Source organism: Sphaerodactylus townsendi, linkage group LG02, assembly GCF_021028975.2.
Source record: "Sphaerodactylus townsendi isolate TG3544 linkage group LG02, MPM_Stown_v2.3, whole genome shotgun sequence".
Lineage (NCBI taxonomy): Eukaryota > Metazoa > Chordata > Lepidosauria > Squamata > Sphaerodactylidae > Sphaerodactylus > Sphaerodactylus townsendi.
In genome coordinates, this window is record NC_059426.1 from 140,219,795 (window position 1) to 140,228,085 (window position 8,291).

Here is an 8,291-nt window from a genome sequence, read left to right on the forward strand (position 1 = left end):
CATGTCCCTCTTAATGGTTTCCAACCAACGAGTCATTGGCCTACCAGGTTTCCGTTTACCACTGACCATTCCGAGTAGCATCTCTTTTTCCAGTGAATTTGCCCTCATCACATGGCCAAAGTAGGTCAGCTTCTGTCTAGTGATCTTGCCCTCCAGGGACATCTCTGGGTTAATATGCTGCAGGACAGCTTTGTTGGTGACTGAGGGTGTAAACAGGCATGTGGATAAGGGGGAACCAGTGGACATTGTCTACTTGGATTTCCAAAAGGCTTTTGACAAAGTTTCTCACCAGAGACTATTGAGAAAACTCAGCAAAAGGAATAAAAGGGGAAGTCCTCCTATGGATTAAAAACAGGTTGAGAAACAGGAAGCAAAGAGTTGGTGTAAATGGGAAATTCTCGCAATGGAGAGATGTAGGGAGTGGTGTCCCTCAAGGATCTGTTTTGGGACCAGTGCTCTTTAACCTATTCACAAATGACCTGGAAGTAGGGGTGGGTAACGTGGTGGCCAAGTTTGCAGGTGATACCAAATTATGTAGGGTGGTGAGAACCGCAAAGGATTGTGAAAGAGCTCCAAGTTATGGGACCCCTGATAGAATTAGGTTGAGTGGAGGCTAAGAAATGGCAAAGGCAGTTCAATGTAGCAAAGATGTAAAAGTGAGAGTGCACATAAGGGGCCAAAGAAAGATCCAAACTTCACATACCTGCGCTACAAAGGGTCAGTGCTATCAGTCACAGACCAGGAAAGGGAATTGGGGGTCTTAGTTGATAGTTCCATGGGAATGTCAACTCAATGTATGGCATCTGTGAAAAAGGCAAACTCTATGCTGGGGATAATCAGGAAAGGAATTGAGAATAAAACGGCAAAGATTGTCATGCCCTTATATAAAGCAGTGGTGCGACCGCACTTGGAGTACTGTGTTCAGTTCTGGTCGCCACATCTCAAAAAGGACATCGAAGAGATAGAAAAAGTGCAGAGAAGGGCAACGAGGATGATTGAGGGACTGGAGCACCTTCCTTATGAGAGGCTGCAGCGTTTGGGACTCTTTAGTTTGGAGAGGAGATGTCTGAGGGGGAATATGATTGAAGTCTATAAAATTAAGCATGGGATAGAAAATGTTGGCAGAGAGAAATTTTTCTCTCTTTCTCACAATACTAGAACCAGGGGGCATACATTGAAAATGCTGGGGGGAAGAATTAGGACTAATAAAAGGAAACACTTCTTCACGCAACGTGTGATTGGTGTTTGGAATATGCTGCCACAGGAGGTGGTGATGGCCACTGACCTGGATAGCTTTAAAAGGGGCTTGGACAGATTGATGGAGGAGAAGTCGATCTATGGCTACCGATCTTGATCCTTCTTGATCTGAGGTTGCAAATGCCTTAGCAGACCAGGTGCTCGGGAACAGCAGCAGCAGAAGGCCATTGCTTTCACATGCTGCATGTGAGCTCCCAAAGGCACCTGGTGGGCCACTGTGAGTAGCAGAATGCTGGACTAGATGGACTCTGGTCTGATCCAGCAGGCTAGTTCTTATGTTCTTATGTTCTTATGACTCTAGCTGTCCATGGGATTCATAAAAGCCTTCTCCAACACTAAAGCTCAAATGCATCCACTTTTCTTCTATCTGTTTTTTACACTGTTCATGTCTCACAACCATATGTCATGATTGGGAACATGATGGCTGTTATCAGTCTTTGTTTGATGGCAATTGAGACATCTTTAAATTTCCATAGTTGGCCCGTACTCACCATGACTGTTTACCCAAGGGCTAAGCATCGCCTGAGCTCTTCTGTTGAGCTGCCATTAAGATGGATGAGGGATCCAAGGAAAATGAAGCTGTCAACCACTTCTATTTCTATGTTGTTGATTTTAATATGGACTTCTTTGTTGGCAGTAGCCATGATCTTGGTCTTTTTGATGTCTAGGTAAAGTCCCATCTTTTTGCTTCTTCTTCTAGTTTCAGTACCAGTTTCTTCAGGTCCTTCTCACTCTTAGGCAGTAGGATAGACATACCATAGATGACTTAAAGAAGGAATTAGATTAATGAAAGATAAGTCTATCAATGGCTACTAGTCATGGTGACTAAAGAGAGTTTCCACATGCAGAAACAATAAGCCTCTGACTATCAGTGGTAGAAGCTAACCTCAGGGACAGACCTTGGCTCTCTTTATTTGCCCTTCATGGTGACTGGTTCGCTTCTGTCTGAACCATGATGCTGCTGAATCACATATTTGATCCTGCAGGCTCTTCTTATTTTCTTATGAGTTTTGGGAACAAATAATAGTGTTAATTTATAGCTCAAAAATGTCTCTGTAACATCAACAGGTAACCCCTCCCCCAGCTCCTGATTTTAATTAAAACCAATCTGGTATGATGGCTCTCATTGCTTAAATGGGTCCCAGAAGATTAGCTGGATACCAAAGGAGGAGCTCAAGCCGAAACTTCTCTTGGATCTTGCAGGGAAAAAAGACTGGAACTGGTCCCAAGGCCAGAGGGCACCTGTAGCCAGTGGCGTAGTGCCAAGGGGGCAGGGAGGCGTGACACACTGAGTGTGCGCCAGTGGGAGTTTGGTAGGGGCATGGTGGGGGCGCAGAGTGTACTGGTGCCCCAGGCACAGTTCCCCCTTGCTATGGCTCTGCCTTTAGCAACCCTGTCTTGGTGAGGGGCTGATCGTGTTTGGTCCCATGATCACATGTGCAAATCATATGATCAGACTACTTACAACATAGCCAGTGATGCTGATTTTACATTTAGTTCTGTTAATATTATCAACCTTTCGTTCACATATGCACCCCTATATCACCCCTGATGAACTTTATAAAGGTATTTTTCCTCATCTGTTTTTTGCCTCGAGTTATTGATATGAATGGCTGATCAAGAATTTCAACCCAGGCGCCTCATCCAAGTCCATTAGACAACCTAAAGTGCCCTCCTAAGCAAGTTTACTCCAAATCCTACTCTGTGAGGCTTATTCCTTGGAAAATGTAATTAGGATTGCACTACTATAGAAGTTAATAGAAGTTAAATAAATCAAACACAGTACATTTAGATAATATTGATACCTTGTATGCAAAGTTAAACCTGAGCAGTATTGTGAAACACAGTCAAAATAATGATGTGTATCTAGGGAGTCAGTAATTTATACCTCCCTAGTGATCCAAGTGATGGTTAGTTATTCAGTAACTAAACACAAAAGCTGTACAGAATACACAGAGAACAGTTACAAGTGTTTAATTTAAAAAAGATTATCCTCTTCCTACTCCTTGATCCTAAGGAGAATTAGACCCTTCTAAGAACATAAATCTTTTTAGGATTGCACTGTCTTTTTTTCATCAAGGTGAAGGAATAATTAATGGTGCCATTTTGTTCTGGATGTTGCTATTACAGAAACTTATAGAAAGGCTGTCACAAACTGTCACTATTTCCATTGGCACAAAACTTCCACAGTATGCTTACAGAGAACAGGCAGTCTAATTTTAAATAGTATAGGTTGTAAATCTTACAGTCTTACAGGCAATATTAACTTTCATTATAATAGATCTGCTTGGAAGAAATATTACAGAACTGGGCCCAAATGAATATTCTGGATTTATTCCTTGGTAATGAAATTGTCAGTACCAGTGATATGTGTTCAAAGTCTAATTTCTACATATCCAGGTAATAAGGATCACCTATTTCCAAACTCCACTCTTGTCAAATATTTGCAGCAAAATATTTAATAAGTCCTATGTGTGATCACCTGTATTGACCTGTCTATTCCATTAACTTGCTCAACTACCAAGGAGCTCAGGGCAGTATAGATTGTTCTTCAATACTTCAATTTTATAATCACAACAACTTTGTGAGGTAAACTAAGCTGAGAGGGAGTGACTGGGCCAAGGTCAGCCCAGTCTCCCTGGGGAAGGAGTTTCAGTGCATGACCAAGGAGACCTTTTTTTCCCCAATTGCTGCTCACCTAGCCTCAGATAGCAGGGCAACCAAAGCAAGGCCCCTGAAGATGACCACAGTAGACATACAGGTTCATATGACAAAAAATAGCCGTTAAGGTATGCTGACCCCAAGCCATGTTGATAGGGTTTCCAACCTCCAGGTGGGACCTGGAGATCCCCTAGAATGACAAGTGGTTTCCAGTTCACAGCGGCCGCTTCTGCACGGCCCATTTAAAATGGTAAAAATGCCATTGGGGGGGTGGGATTGCACAGCTACAGGAGTGGCGGCATTCCCCCCCCCAACTATGTTTTTAATTGAGCGAGTCTTCTGGAAAATTCTGGCTTCCATTCAGTGCTGAGCAAATGGCACTGGGTGGAAGCTGGCATTTTCCCCGTGCAGGTGCAGATCCCTCTTATTTTGTCCCCCAGCCGTGTCACTCTAGAGAGGCCAGGGGACACGCCTCCTTCCTCCAGCCCTGGAGGCATTGCCATGGCCATGGGGGCATGTTCCCATGGCCTCTCCAGTGCGACGGCAGCCAGGAGACAAGGTAAGAGGGATCTGCGCTGATGTACCCATGCAAACACGGCCCCAAGGGCCTCTTTGTTGGCACTGGGGCCGTTCGCAGGGCACTGGGTGAATGGTCCTGGGGAGTGCATTGGTATCAACTATGCCAGTGCACCTCCGCTTGTAAGGCTGTGCAGAAATGGCCAGAGAAACGGCCATTTTCTCCAGGAGAAAATGACTTCTTTGGAAGGTGGACTCTATAGCATCATACCCTGCTGAGGTCCCTCCACTCCCCAAATCCTGACCATCTCAGGAACCCCCCCTCCCCCCCCAATTCTCCAAATATTTCTCAACCCAGAGCTGGTAACCCTATGCATAGAGCTTGGGACTGATAGTTCACTGAAAACATCAATTTGGGTCCTACTGCATGTTACATTTTAGTTTGCTAACAGCCTCTTATAAAGCTTCCTTTAAATTTTTTTGCTAATACTACACCCGCTTCTTTATTTCAAAATATCGCATGATTTCATTAGACTCATATGTTAGGTTGATTTTAAGTGGATAGCATAATAAAATTATATACAATTTGAACAAATTAATGCTATTTGGTTGTGCAATATTTCAGCTCAGTTTTTGAGCTAAACTGAATATAAACATTTTGTTCTGTCAGCTTTACAATTTAGTTCAAGATATTAAGAGGGGCAAGTTTTCTGTGAAGAGAAATCTTGGTAATATATCTAGTTTAATCCAATAATATTACCCAACCAAGATGTTTTCCCAAGTAGACCATAAAAAAAAATCCTGCAATGTAAAACAGTGAAGCATAGTTGATTAAAGAATGATCCTCCATATTGGCTGTTAGGCATACATGTATATATATAAGAGTTTCTCATACCACTTACTATTAATAATTTATGTGGGCACACAAATTTCTTCTTCTGTGTATGTCCATAAAGTAAATATTTATTCTATTAATTTTATAAGCAGCCAATCTACCATAGCGATCTATACATAACACAGCTTCATATACAAAAACAAAAAACCCAAACAAGAACAAGAACAATTAATTATGATATCAGATCAGCAGAATTTTTGTGATATAATCTACCCCATTCTTCCAGGACATAACCAATGTCTCTAAAATACCAACATGCCAGAATCTTGACATGGAGAGGGAGGGGGTCCTCTGCTTCCTTCCTGACACTTCCTGATGCAAAACTTCTCTTTTTCCATTCATTACTTCCTTCCTGAGATTTCCTGATGCTAATATGACTTTACATTCATTGTCCTGTCATTCAGTTCCTGCTGTGGCTCCTGTTGAGAGCTGTCACAGTTAAAATGGCATACTAATGCCTCATTTAGTATTCGTTGATTACTGGGTTGCTGTTACTCTAATTATTATTGGTCTTTCCCACACTCATTCCTATCTGGCTGAATGGAAAACCAGTGGAAGATAGTTAGGTGTCAGCAGTTTAGCTAATGTGCTGAGGTGGGGGTGGGGAGGGACTTTTACAAATTAAATTCTGTGGTATAGTAATACCCCATGTCAAATTCAAATGAATCTTGAGGTAAAAACAATTCCCAGAAATCTTTCTACTGTGTGTGTGCTGACTGAAGGCATTGTGTTTCAAAATACCCAAATATATAGGGTCTGAAAATCCTTTCACTAGAGGCAGAAAACATCTAACATTAATAACTGCTCATGTTATTAGTACCTGGAACAATTTTGCTGCCACAAGAACATTTCTGAATATGGTGAGGTAAATATTCTTTGGGTTCTCAGGAAGTCATCAGGAGAGACTGTATCTTTCTTGAGCACTTAAACATTCTTGCCTGGATTTCTACAAAAAAACCTCACCTCCAGAAGTATCTTTGTGTCCCAATATTTATGTTTTGACTGGGTTTGCAAAGCATGCCAATGGCAAAATCAATAGATTCATGGAATGGTTTATATGCCAGTTTGTATGTGTGTGTGTGTATTTGTGTGTATGCACTCTCTCACAAATATAAATGGAAAGTGGCTATACTTTGAGGCATTGTTTGCTAATGGGGAGGCGACAATGTCCTATGGATGTGAGCTACTTTTCTTGGCATGCTGCCCCAAAAGGTGCAACTGAGGTAGGAATTCATTCCCAATGAACTTAGAACAGTTTCAGTGAGGTTTCTCAGCATACAATCATCACAAATTGATGTTACTCCCTAGAAAATTGAAGCCAGTTATACAGTTAAAAAAGCCCTGAGCTGTAGAGGGCAGTAGTAGTTGATAGAATAAGTACATTTTAAACCAAAGTCCAAATTTGGAAACAATATTTTATCTAATATAAGAAAGTCTTCCAGGTAATCACAATCCAATCTAAGAAGTTTTCTTCTGGAGGGGATATAGTTAAGGCTTAGCAATTTTTCAGATTATGGATGGTGCTGTGTATATACTCTGTGTATCTACTGTGACACCGTGCAAGTGCAGAATTTTATATTTAACACAGAATTTTGTATGTAATATATGTAATAAGGAGCTTTCCCCCATTACAAACTAACTACATTTGAGTACTTTTGGGAAGGGTTTTATCTGTTTGAACTGACAAGGAAAAGCACTGAACTAAATAGCAATTTATTCGGTTTTGTTCTATTTTGTATTTGCCCAAATCTTCAGGACAGGGGTGGACTATAAATTTACATAGATAGAATACAGAATCCCTCTCCCTGTCAAATGTATCTGGCAATCGTGGCTATGGAAATTCCTTGAAGATGTGGATGTATCAGATCAAACCTCAGCATCTGGAAGCAGAGTAGCATACTTTGGTGCCTGAGACAGAAACTCTAAATACTTTCAGCCCAATCCAGAGTTTGTTGCAGCTGGAGTGGCGTTGCTACCATGCCATCTCCAGAGGGCTTTCACACAGCACAGGAAAGCAGCAGAAAAGAAAAATAACCCAGCTGCCTGGATTACCTTCCATAGGACAAAAAATAGAGCAAAATGTCCAAGGCCCCAGGTCAGTGTTCCTGGCTTGAAAGTCTGAGTAGAAGCCAACTAATGCCCCAGTTGTACCCAGTTTTAGGCTGGCGCAGCTCTTCAGGAAAGCCAGGCATTTCTGGTTTGGGTGCTGCTTCCCAGTTTGCTCTCGCCACTGATGTAAGTGCCAATTATGCAGGCAGGGTGGGTAAATGCACTGGTGTGGGCCTGTACTGGTTCCATAGCCTGATCACCCCCCCCCCCCATTGGTCTGTTAGTTTCCTTGACAATAGTAATCCCACACTTGTCTCTGGAGAAGGGCCAAGCTCCAGGTGGTGCCTGCAAATCTCCTGAGATTACAACAGATTCCCAGGTGATACAGATCAATTTATCTGGAGAAAATGGCTGCTTTGGAAAGTGAACTCTATGGCATTATACCACACTGAAGTTCTTCCCCTAACCCTGCACTCTTGAGACTCCACCACCCAAACCTTCAGGAATTCCCCAACTTGGAGCTGGCAACCCTAATGGTATAGATTAGTACTGAATAGGATTTTTACAGAACAATGTTATATATTCAAACTCAATGGTTTAGACAGGAATAACTCTGTATAATAGGATTGAATTGTTGATCAGGTAGATTTGAGGAGCCATCTATATGAGACCAAGCACAATCTGAATCCACTAACTTCAGGAATCATTTATCATGTGCGCAAGGCCAGCTTTAAGCCAGTTGGACCAACTGCTCCCCATTGGACAACGTGCTTAAAGGGTAATCCCTGCACTAGGGTAATCTAGTCTTGATAAGTACACACAATACCACATTGCAACATACATGACATGGATCCCCTCACCTTTTTAATTCACTGAGGTAGGCAAATCACTCTCTGACCTATGGGCTTTCCCC